Here is an 11,397-nt window from a genome sequence, read left to right as displayed (position 1 = left end):
TTTTGGTTGGAGAATTTAATTCATTTAGATTTAAAGTAATTATTGATATATATGTTCCAATTGATATTTTCTTAATTGTTTGGCATTTGTTTTTGTAGATCTTTTTCTTTTCCTTTATTTCCTGACTATGCAACTAAGTGCCTTTAACCTTTGTTGTAAAGCTGGTTTGGTGGTACTGATTTCTCTTAACTTTTTATTGTAGGAAAAACTTTTGATTTCTCCATCAGTTTTGGATTAGATCCTTGGTTTGTCGAGTAATTTTTGTTGTAGATTTTTCCCTTCCAGTAGTTAAATATATCCTGCTATCCCCTTCTGGTCTAGAGAGTTTCTGCTGAAAGATCAGCTATTAAACGTATGGAGTTTCCCTTGTATGCTACTTGTTGCTTCTCCCTTGCTGCTTTTAATACTCTTTCATTGTGTTTAATCTTTGTTAGATTAGTGTGTGTCTTGGCATGTTTCTGCTTGGGTTTATCCTGTAAGGGACTGTCTTCACCTCTTGGATTTAATTGACTACTTCTTTTACCATTTTGTGGAATTTTCAACTATAATCTCTTCAAAACTTTTCTCATACCCTTTTCCTCTTTTTCTTCTGGGACCCCTATAACTCTAATGTTGGTGCGTTTAATATTGTCCAAGAGGTCTCTCAGACTATCCTCACCTTTTTTCATTTCTTTTACTTTATTTTCTTTTTTTTTCTTTTTTTTTTTTGACAATGATTTTTTTTTTTATTAGTTGGAGGCTAATTACTTCACAACATTTCGGTGGGTTTTGTCATACATTGATATGAATCAGCCATAGATTTACACGTATTCCCCATCCCGATCCCCCCTCCCACCTCCCTCTCCACCCGATTCCTCTGGGTCTTCCCAGTGCACCAGGCCGAGCACTTGTCTCATGCATCCCACCTGGGCTGGTGATCTGTTTCACCATAGATAGTATACATGCTGTTCTTTTGAAATATCCCACCCTCACATCCTCCCACAGAGTTCAAAAGTCTGTTTTGTATTTCTGTGTCTCTTTTTCTGTTTTGCATATAGGGTTATCGTTACCATCTTTCTAAATTCCATATATATGTGTTAGTATGCTGTAATGTTCTTTATCTTTCTGGCTTACTTCACTCTGTATCAGGGGCTCCAGTTTCATCCATCTCATTAGGACTGATTCAAATGAATTCTTTTTAATGGCTGAGTAATATTCCATGGTGTATATGTACCACAGCTTCCTTATCCATTCATCTGCTGATGGGCATCTAGGTTGCTTCCATGTCCTGGCTATTATAAACAGTGCTGCGATGAACATTGGGGTGCACGTGTCTCTTTCAGATCTGGTTTCCTCAGTGTGTATGCCCAGAAGTGGGATTGCTGGGTCATATGGCAGTTCTATTTCCAGTTTTTTAAGAAATCTCCACACTGTTTTCCATAGCGGCTGTACTAGTTTGCATTCCCACCAACAGTGTAAGAGGGTTCCCTTTTCTCCACACCCTCTCCAGCATTTTATTGCTTGTAGACTTTGGATAGCAGCCATCCTGACTGGCGTGTAATGGTACCTCATTGTGGTTTTGATTTGCATTTCTCTGATAATGAGTGATGTTGAGCATCTTTTCATGTGTTTGTTAGCCATCTGTATGTCTTCTTTGGAGAAATGTCTGTTTAGTTCTTTGGCCCATTTTTTGATTGGGTCATTTATTTTTCTGGAATTGAGGTGCAGGAGTTGCTTGTATATTTTTGAGATTAATCCTTTGTCTGTTTCTTCATTTGCTATTATTTTCTCCCAATCTGACGGCTGTCTTTTCACCTTACTTATAGTTTCTTTTGTAGTGCAAAAGCTTTTAAGTTTCATTAGATCCCATTTGTTTAGTTTTGCTTTTATTTCCAATATTCTGGGAGGTGGGTCATAGAGGATCTTGCTGTGATTTATGTCGGAGAGTGTTTTGCCTATGTTCTCCTCTAGGAGTTTTATAGTTTCTGGTCTGACATTTAGATCTTTAATCCATTTTGAGTTTATTTTTGTGTATGGTGTTAGAAAGTGTTCTAGTTTCATTCTTTTGCAAGTGGTTGACCAGTTTTCCCAGCACCACTGTTAAAGAGGTTGTCTTTTTTCCATTGTATATCCTTGCCTCCTTTGTCAAAGATAAGGTGTCCATAGGTTCGTGGATTTATCTCTGGGCTTTCTATTCTGTTCCACTGATCTGTATTTCTGTCTTTGTGCCAGTACCATACTGTCTTGATGACTGTGGCTTTGTAGTAGAACCTGAAGTCAGGCAGGTTGATTCCTCCAGTTCCATTTCTTCTTTTTCAAGATTACTTTGGCTATTCGAGGTTTTTTGTATTTCCATACAAATTGTGAAATTCTTTGGTCTAGTTCTGTGAAAAATACCGTTGGTAGCTTGATAGGGATTGCATTGAATCTATAGATTGCTTTGGGTAGAATAGCCATTTTTATACTTTCCTTTCTTACCGCTTATCACAGTTTTTCATTTTATGTGTATGTGATTATTGATCAATCCCTTTTTGGCTGCCATTTCTCAGTAAATATTTATTTAAAATGAATGAGTGAGTGAATGCATGAATTCTGAAAAAGGCTTTGGATTCCCCCAAAAGTTAATTGCTTTAAAATATTCTAAAGTAGGATGTATTCATGATGATGCTTTTGGCTGAAAGTAAAAGAAATAACAATTCAAAATTTTCAAGACAATGTGGGCTGTTTATTATTTCATATGACTTTGGTGTTCCTAGGTAGGGCATCTCTTGAGTTGGTTAATTCGGCAGCTCAGTGACATCATCAAAGACTCAGAGTCCTTCTTTTGTCTCTTCCATCCTAGCATGTAACTTAGTTCCTCCTGTAGTCACAGCGTGATTGCTGTAGTTCTGGGCAACAAATAGAAGTGATCCCCTTTCAGTACAAACCACTTTTTATCATCAAGACAACCTTTTTCAGAAGCTTCCTGCCAACTGACTTCCCTCCAGATCATTTCTACCTCTAAACCAAGCATTGGCAAAGAGAATAAAATTATCGTAGGCCAGTATTAAAGAGGATTTACTTCTAAGATAGGTATCAGAGACATAGATGTCTGAATGAAATTCAGATTCTGCTAGCAAGAAAGGGGAGTGGCATTCACAGACAAACCACTAGTGCTACACATTGGTTGGCAACTTTACAGACTTATTGCCAGATTTTGATCTGAGTACAGAATGTATTTTATTTTTTTTATTTATTTATTATTTTTTTTAATTAGTTGGAGGCTAATTACTTTACAACATTTCAGTGGGTTTTGTCATACATTGATATACATCAGCCATAGAGTTACACGTATTCCCCATCCCAATCCCCCAGAGTGTATTTTATGAATATATATCTTGATATATTAATAGGTGTCAGATAAAATTGCTATTGAGCTAATTGTCTTGCTGTAGTGTGGTACAGAGTGTATTTTCGCATGAGTAAGAATCAGAAGCATCCAGTGTTACAAAGATATGTATTCTAGAACACATGAAACCCTTTTCTCATGAGTAAATCAGAGTAAACATCCAGGATATAGGTTTAAGAGGCAATGAGTGGGTTATTTCACATCTATGTGTTAGGATGTACTCCACAGGCCTGCAAGCCCTTATTTGCTCAGCCTCAAGACTGAAAAAACAGTGCTGTGATGAACACTGGGGCACACGTGTCTCTTTCAGATCTGGTTTCCTCGGTGTGTATGCCCAGGAGTGGGATTGCTGGGTCATATGGCAGTTCTATTTCCCGTTTTTTAAGGAATCTCCACACTGTTCTCCATAGTGGCTGTACTAGTTTGCATTCCCACCAACAGTGTAAGAGGGTTCCCTTTTTTCCACACCCTCTCCAGCATTTATTGCTTGTAGACTTTTGGATAGCAGCCGTCCTTACTGGCATGTAATGGTACCTCATTGTGGTTTTGATTTGCATTTCTCTGTTAATGAGTGATGTTGAGCATCTTTTCATATGTTTGTTAGCCATCTGTATATCTTCTTTGGAGTAATGTCTATTTAGATCTTTGGCCCATTTTATGATTGGGTCATTTATTTTTCTGGAATTGAGCTGCAGGAGTTGCTTGTATATTTTTGAGATTAATCCTTTGTTTCTTCATTTGTTATTATTTTCTCCCATTCTGATGGCTGTCTTTTCACCTTGCTTATAGTTTCCTTTGTTGTGCAAAAGCTTTTAAGTTTCATTAGGTCCCATTTGTTTATTTTTGCTTTTATTTCCAATATTCTGGGTGGTGGGTCATAGAGGATCCTGCTGTGATTTATGTCAGAGAGTGTTTTGCCTATGTTCTCCTCTAGGAGTTTTATAGTTTTGGGTCTTACATTTAGATCTTTAATCCATATTGAGTTTATTTTTGTGTATGGTGTTAGAAAGTGTTCCAGTTTCATTCTTTTACAAGTGGTTGACCAGTTTTCCCAGCACCACTTGTTAAAGAGGTTGTCTTTTTTCCATTGTATATTCTTGCCTCCTTTGTTGAAGATGAGGTGTTCATAGGTACGTGGATTTATCTCTGGGCTTTCTATTTTGTTCATCAGCAGAAGAATGGATAAGAAAGCTGTGGTACATATACACAATGGAATATTACTCAGCCATTAAAAAGAATACATTTGAATCAGTTCTAATGAGATGGATAAAACTGGAGCACATTATACAGAGTGAAGTAAGCCAGAAAGATAAACACCAATACAGTATACTAACACATATATATGGAATTTAGAAAGATGGTAATGATAACCCTATATGCAAGACAGAAAAAGAGACACAGATATATAGAACAGACTTTTCGACTCTATGGAAGAAGGTGAGGGTGGGATGATCTGAGAGAACAGCATCAAAACATGTATATTATCAAGTGTGAAACAGATCGCCAGTCCAGGTTGGATGCATGAGACAAGTGCTCAGGGCTGGTGCACTGGGATGACCCAGAGGGATGGGATGGGGAGGGAGGTGGGAGGGGGATTCAGGATGGGGAACACATGTAAATCCATGGCTGATTCATGTCAATGTATGGCAAAAACCACTACAATATTGTGAAGTAATTAGCCTCCAACTAATAAAAATAATTGGGGAGAAAAAAAAGATATCTTGCTTGCTGGAACCATAAAAAAAAAAAAAGACTGAAAAAAGAGTCCAGAATCAGTTACAGAGACATCAATGGTTTAATGGACAGGGAGGAGCTTAGACTTTGGAAGCAAGGTCCTGAAGTGACAGTCCACCGTGTGTGGCAGACAATAAGCAGGACATGGCAGCAGTCTTCACCGGTGGGGAGAGGAGAGGGGTGGGAAGGGGGAGAGGGAGGTTACCGTTTATACAGAGAATTGATGTTAGGGAAACCAACAGAAGGAGATGGCCCTGTGATAAACTATCCTAGTAGAGATGGTTGTGACCTAGAGTTTAGAACAATCACCAGCTGGGGCCGAGGGCAAGTATATTAGCATTCAGTGACTGGGCTCTACGACTAAGAGGAAAGGTCAGTTAGGTAAATAGAGTGTAGGTGAAGCTGGTCAAGCAGGAGATGTACAGTGAGCAAGAGATGGGACACTCTCAGAGCCATTGGGTATCATATATATGGATATAACATATGCATTAAAACTTTAGCACAGGGACTCTGGCAATGTCCCACGCCTCAGCAGCAACAAACACACATGATGCCCAGATATTCGTTTCTAAATGCTGCTCCCCAATAAAAGGAATCGGGGCTCCTTCAAGAAATGACTGATTCTAGGACTCTGTAGAGAATGTAGGATGAGCCTACAGCATCATATAAATGCCCTAACAACTTGATAATACATTGCTCGCTATTTAGTGTTTAAGACAAGAAAAGAGCTTATCAAAATGCAAATATTATTTGAAAGGGAGTGAATCTTCCCCTGTGGCGCTAGTGGTAAAGAACCTGCCTGCCAATGCAGGAGACATGAGACATGGGTTTGATCCCTAGGTCCAGAAGATCCCCTGGAGGAAGGCATGGCAACACTCCAGTATTCTTGCCTGGAGAATCCCATCAACAAAGAAGCCTAGCAGACTACATTCCATAGGGTTGCAAAGAGTTGACAACAACTGAAGCAACTTAATATTAGCATGAAGCAAGTGTTATATTTGCTTTATCACCTTGCTTGGCCCATCCTCTGGAATGAGGCACAGAGAAGGTGACTTTTGATGTGTTGGGGTAAGACCCTAAGTTTATTGAGCTTTCCAGGAGATGGGAAGAGGAGGAGCCCCCTTTAGGAAGGCTGCAGGGAGCCTGTGTGAGAATGCTGGGGGTCAGAGGAGGGTGAAGAAAGGGAGAAGCCCCTGAAGGCAGTGGAAATGTGCAAACACCTCACCCACCTGATCATTTCTCCAGGGGGGTGGTTGGCTCTGCTGGACACAAGGGAAGGGCCAAGCTAGGAGGAGTTGGAAAGCAGGATCTGAGAATCTTCAGCTGTATCATGTTGTGTTTACTTTCCTTTTGAGGGCCCCCACCCTTGTCCTCATTCTTTCAAACCCCAGAATGTAAATTAGATAGAATAGACTCAAAAAGACCAAATTTATCCAAAGCACTATTTTTCCCATTTCCTGCAAGCAACATGGGATGCCTAGGAGGCAGCACAGAATCAGGAAATCCAAGTTAGAGTAATGATCATCAGAGCTGTTTACTGAGAAATTTTCAGGTGCTCTTAACATGCTTTTCATTTTACCTATTCAACAGGCCTATGAAACCTCATTAATAATGAATAATGGGAAGTTTAGTGCTATGTTTAGGGACTTACCTAAAATTACAGGCTAGAAAATAGGGGTGCCTGGATTTGAACAGGGGTCCTCCTGACTGCAAGCATAGGTTCCTATCCAGTTACCCATATGACACCATGGTTTACCCATGTGACCTTGGGCAAGTCAACTGGGTTCTTGGATCCCAGCTGCCTTATATATAAATGAGTTTGAGCAATCTTCTTAAATTTGAATGTTCATATGGCTCTAGTGGGGATCTTGTTCTGATTCAGTAGGTCTGGGATAAGGCCTGAGATTCTGCATCTCTAATAAGCTATTCAATGATACTGATACCACCAGTCTAAGGACTATGTCTTCAGAAGTAAGGGTTTCACCAAGCAGAGAAAGAAAAATAACATATATATCGCTTATGTGTGAAGTCTAAAAGACAGTGAAGCAAATGAACTTATTTACAAAACAGAAATAGAACCTGTTAAATTAAAATGGAGAAAATCTTGTTCAGAATTCAGAAGCAGGAGAGCAGGCCTCTGACCTGCTTCTGACCTGCCTGGACACTGCCAGGATTCTGTGACTGCCTGCAAGCACAGCAGATGAGGCAGCACTTTAGATAAGAAAGAGAGTGGGCCCTATAATTTCTTAAACCCCTGAGGGTCTGGCCAGGACCCCTCTCCCCTAGCCCAGGGCCTAGAAATTTTGTGACTCACAAGGTGAAACAAACAGCATTGCAGATGTAAAACCAGAGCTGCATTTTTGCATGCAAACTAATGATATCAGTTTGTGGCCTGAGATTATAAGGGGGAGCCCCCCAAACTGCAATTCAAATTCTCACCCGTGGAGTGGATGCACCTCCCAGGACACTTTCTTACTCGGGATTCCAGATTGCTGTTAACGAGGGACTTCCCAGCACTGTTCAATTCTGGATGTAGGTCGGCCCAATTTGGTGATGTATATGCTATTACTTCTCTCTGTTGTTTCTATTTCTTTCCTTTTAATGACTGTATATTGAGATTAAGCCAAATTATCTTCTATAAAAAATTGGAATTATTTGTGAGTAAATAGTGGTTTATTTTGTTAACAAATCCTTCAAACCTAAAACTAAAGTAAAACTTTTGGTAATACAGACCCACAGACACAGAAAACAAACTTATGGTCACAAAGGGGTGAGGGGAGTCAGAAGGTTGGAACTCACACACACACACACACACACACACATATGTAAACAACAAGAATCTACTGTATAGCACAGGGAACTCTACTCAATATTTTGTAATAATATGAGGGAAAAGAATCTAACAAAGAATAGATATAAACATGTATAACTGAATCATTGTACTGTACCTCTGAAACTAACACAACATGGTAAATCAACTATACTTCAATTAAACATTTTTTTAAAGAAGTAAAGGCTTGGACTACATCAGTGTTTAGATGTATGTGTATAAGTGATGTCTATAAAAAAATTCATATTGAGATGGCTGCTGAACGAATAGATCTTGAGATGGATTCCCAGGTGCAACTTTAATAAGAATCTCAAAGATGATCTTGGTTTGGATCATACTTTAAGAAATGCTGGCCTGTTGATCAGTAAGTTTCCTTCTTCACTCTAGGAGTCTTTGAAGAAATGTTCAATGCTAAGATGACACAGGCATCAACAGTGTGTGTTAAAAGATACAGTTAGTCAAAGATCACACTTACAGGTTCCCTTGAGGTTCAGTCATTGGTTCCTAGATCCTTCAGGGTAGAAATGCACAAAGCATAGTTTGGAAAGACTACAAAGTCTTCTTCAGTGGTTCCTTATGGAATTATTACTTTAAAAATGACAATGGATCTCTATGTCTGGTATGATTTAATAACTGACTTTTTCTTCAATAAGAACCAGTCTTTTCTCAAAGTCTCATAAGGATGGGACATGATTATCTGCATTAAATCTAAAATGGTGTGTAAGGAGAGGTGATAAGGCAGAAGCTGAAGAGGGTAGAACACAGGGAACTCCTCCACAACAGAGATGCTGGGAGCTTGGGACAGCAAGAACTGCCCTACAGGGAGGCAAGAGGCAATGCATTTCACTCCTGCCCTGTGACTGGCTATAGAGATTATTAAGCAAATTGTGATTTAAAAAAATGTTTTTTCTTTTTCACTCAGAAGCCATTCTTGAGATTTTAAACCCTGGTTATTCTCACTCTGCAATCTGAGTCACCTTTGATAACTCAAGGATCTTCCTGAACATTTGAAGACAGCTTTCTAACCTGGTGAGGTTGGTAACCTAGAAAAAGTCGTTCCTTCTGTTTAGAACTGGAAATCTCAGAACACTTGCCTTCACTTTCCCCTTCCCAAACATCTGTCCATAGGGACTGGAAAAACAATAATAAATGCTATTATCTATTGATTTCTATGGTGTGCCAGGCACTATGGAAGGCACACCAGAAGAGTTGGTATAGAGCAGAATCAACAAAGAACCAAGATAGACCAGTGAAGATCAATTGTGGGACTTCCTCAGTGGCCCGGTAGCCTTTGTTCTCCCAGAGAAAGATGTCCAGGTTCGATCTCTGATCAGGGAACTAGATTCCACATGCTGCAGTTAAAACCTGGAGCACCCAAATAAATAAATATTTAAAAAAAAACTAAAACAATCAATTGTATGTTTCAAAATTAACAATAATAATGTTGTGGGCTGAATGTTTGTGTTCTCCCAGAAAAAACAACAGTGCGTGTTTGCTAATTTGCTTCAGTCATGTCAGACTCTTTGTATCCCTTTGGACTATAGCCCACTAGGCTCCTCTGTCCATGGGATTTCCCAGGCAAGGATACTGGAGTGGGTTGCCATTTCCTCCTCCAGGGGATCTTCCAAACCCAGAGATTGAATTCACATCTCTTATGTCTCCTGCATTGGCAGGTGGGTTCTTTACTTCTAAGTGCCACCTGAGATGCCCCAAACAATAGTAATGTTATGAATGAATGCTTGTCCCCTCAAAATTTATCTGTTGTAGCCCTATCCTGCAGTGTGACAAAATTTAGAAACAGGGTCTTTATGGAAGAAACTAAGGTTAAATGAGGTCATGAGGGTGGGGCCCTGATCCAATACGCTTAGTTTCCTTATAAGAGGAGACCCAGAGTTCTCTTTTTCTCTCTCCCTTCACAGGCACAAAGAGGAGGTCATGTGAGCACACATTGAAAAGCAGGCACCCAGAACCAAAGGGGGAGAGTCTCATCAGAAACTGACCATGCTGGCACCCTGGTCTTGGAATTCCAGCCTTCAGAACTGAGAGAAAATAAATTTCTGTTCCTTAAACCACTCAGTCTATGGTATTTTGTTATGGCAGCCCAACCAGACCAGAGTAATACAAGTAATAATATCTGTGAAGTTCTTTGGATTTCAAAAAATGCTTACCGTTAAATATCATATTCCCTCTCATGACAAACCTAAAAAGGCATTGCTATTCTTCTTTCAAACTGAGGCTCAGAGAAATCATATTACTTGCTCACAAACACAATTAAGAGGAGGCAGAATGGGACAGTAACCTAGGCCTTCCGGTTCCCGGTGTCTGGTCTTCTAGTTCCACCCCCAGGCAATGATATTGGAAGCTAGAAGAGAACACGGAAGAAGCAGTGAAGCATATTAACTGCCCAGGTGTCAAAACTAGTGTTATCTGTGAGTGGCTGTCACTTTTTAAACTGGTAAAATTAGTTATGCTTAACATTCATTCAACAAACATTTACTATGACCTTCTCTGTGCAAGGCACTGCATGAAAACAAAGATATGAAAAAAATGGTGATTGCCTTGAAGTTAGAGCCTAAACCAAAAGCTTATATCCAAGACAGGATGTGGTCATGAGACATAAACAACCCGTACTTAGAGCTGCAAGAGTGCTGAGTGAGGAGATCTCAACACCAGCTAGGCTGAGAGGGGGAAATTGTGAAGCATGAAACTTATTAATTCAGTGGCAGAGAAAGATGGTGAATTAAGTCCAAAATTGATCCCTCCCATTCTGCGGGTCCTTTGCAAAGTGATTTTTCCACTTCTCTTGTTTTACACTAAATTGTATCTCTCCAAAATTTATATTTTGAAGCCCCAACCAGTGTGGGGCTAATTTGAAGATAAGCCTTTCAAGGAAGTAATTAGGATTGTTTTTCAGTTGCTAAGTCACGTCTGACTCTGCAACCCTACTGCCTGCAGCATACCAGGCCTCCCTGTCCTTCACTGTCTCCTGGAGTTTGCTCAAATTCACGTCCATTGAGTCAGTGATGCCATCCAACTATTCCATTCTGTGTCACCCCTTTCTCCTCCTGCCCTCAATCTTTCCCAGCATCAGGGTTTCTTCCAATGAATTGGCTCTTTGCATCAGGTGGCCAAAGTATTGGAGTTTCAGCACCAGTCCTTCCAATGAATATTCAGGGTTGATTTCCTTTAGGATTAACTGGTTTGATCTCCTTGCTGTCCAAGGGAATCTCAGAGTCTTCTCCAGCACCACAGTTGGAAAGAGTCAATTCTTCACCACTCAGCATTCTTTATGGCTCAATGCTGACATCTGGATTGGAAAAACCATAGCTTTGACTATTCAGACCTTTGTCAACAAAGTGATGTCTCTGCTTTTTAATATGCCATATAGGTTTATCATAGCTTTTCTTCCAAGGAGCAAGTGTCTTTTAATTTCATGGCTGCAGTCACTATTGCAGTGATTTTGGAG

At 39.8% G+C, this 11,397-nt stretch overlaps 1 long non-coding RNA gene across 1 annotated transcript in view; it reads right to left on the bottom strand.

Moving 5' to 3' along the window:
• Nucleotides 1–615: 615 nt before the first annotated feature.
• Nucleotides 616–11,397, bottom strand: part of LOC122429068 — a 15,847-nt gene continuing 5,065 nt past the window's right edge. The window contains exons 2-3 of the long non-coding RNA XR_006265913.1: nt 4,784–4,790; nt 616–670 (exon numbers count right to left, since the gene is read on the bottom strand). This is a non-coding gene — a long non-coding RNA (uncharacterized LOC122429068). The remainder of the gene's footprint in view (nt 671–4,783; nt 4,791–11,397) is intronic.

The sequence above is a fragment of the Cervus canadensis genome, chromosome 28 (genome assembly GCF_019320065.1).
Source record: "Cervus canadensis isolate Bull #8, Minnesota chromosome 28, ASM1932006v1, whole genome shotgun sequence".
NCBI lineage: Eukaryota > Metazoa > Chordata > Mammalia > Artiodactyla > Cervidae > Cervus > Cervus canadensis.
The sequence above is the reverse complement of the archived record's forward strand: the minus strand, read 5'-3'. Positions and strand labels throughout refer to the sequence as shown.